Below are 1,396 nucleotides of genomic sequence, written 5' to 3'. Positions count from 1 at the left end.
TGGAATATAGATAATTGTACTTTTGCAGAAGTCCATAACACAAATACAGTAAAAGCTGCATTATCTGGCTCTTTACCATCTGGAATTCTCTATTAACTGGTATCTGTCATAGATGCCATCTTGCCGTTCGGGACGCTGATGAGTGGTGTCACTAGCGGCAGTCTCATCCGCCATCTGCCATTTTGATCACGTTGTGATCACATTAAGCTTGTGCTTTTGATGTGACTTTATTGCTGAATATTTCACCCATCCTGCAACTATGGCTATCAATACTCCATCAACAAGCAGAGGACAGAAGCGAAAGTGTGTTGTTTTGATGATGACACAGAAATTGGACATAATTAAGTACCTGGAAAAAGGAGAAAACGGGAACAGGTTGATGCAGGAATTCAATGTTGGCTCATCTACGATCTATGACATCAAGGCACAGAGGGCGGAGTTACCCCAGTTCATGACGAATTCTGAGACAAGTAAAGCAATTGAGCAATGCCGTACTCTGCACAAACCAAAATTGAAACAATTAGACAATGTAGCAAAACCCCCGGTTTTTCTTTTTTTAATTTATTTTAAAATGCATTCCCTCCCCTTCCCCAACCATTTCTGACTTATTCTCTCCCTCTCTGTTCCTTATAGGTAAGTATAAGTAAGCTAAGATGTAGATAAGCTTTAACATTTTATTTTAGGTAGTAAATTTTATTGTTCTCTCCCCTCTTTGCTAATAAGTGCCCTGCTATTTTGATATAGATATCCACTGTTTTATAAGTGATAATTATTATATTCGTATTGATTTTTTTTAACTGGTTTTATATTGTGTAATTGCTGTTTTAGGCCTACATATGTAAGTTAGCATAAGTCATGTCAAGTTATCATCTTGTAATGTCAAGCCTCCATCTTATCCCCATGCCTGGTTGTGTAACCTATGACTCACACCTACCCCTCCTATGTAACTTGGTTCCTGAATGAATGGGAATGAATGAGGGTGCTTGAGAGACAATGGCAGTAGGTCTAAAAATAGCTCCCTCTGAATGACCAAACCATCAACACCAATACCTGGACCAATGACCCAGCCCTTGGAATCACCCTCAGCATTTGAGAAACAAAAGATGAGGCAACCCACCATTGTGCCACGGCTGCAGATGCTTAGCAAGAACACCTGGAGCCCTCTGGGACAGGACTGGCATTGCCTGGACAGGCCCTCCCCATAGGAGATCAGAGGCAGTCTGCCCCATAAAAGGGGTAGTGAAGTCTGACTCTTTGGGATGCCCTCTGCATCTGGACTAGCACCATGCCATGCCACCTATCCACCCAGAGGCCCTGCCAGCGACCCCCCTCTGGACAACACCTACTGGACAAAGACCCCTTTCCAGCCTGGATAGGTAGCTATCACCCCCCACCC

At 43.1% G+C, this 1,396-nt stretch overlaps 1 pseudogene; it reads left to right on the top strand.

The window, feature by feature from the left end:
• The first annotated feature begins 259 nt into the window (after positions 1-259).
• Positions 260-1,396, top strand: part of LOC102376777 — a 3,335-nt pseudogene continuing 2,198 nt past the window's right edge.

The sequence above is a fragment of the Alligator sinensis genome, unplaced genomic scaffold, assembly GCF_000455745.1.
Source record: "Alligator sinensis unplaced genomic scaffold, ASM45574v1 scaffold542_1, whole genome shotgun sequence".
Taxonomy (NCBI): Eukaryota; Metazoa; Chordata; order Crocodylia; family Alligatoridae; genus Alligator; species Alligator sinensis.
This window is presented reverse-complemented; position numbering and strand designations above follow the sequence as displayed.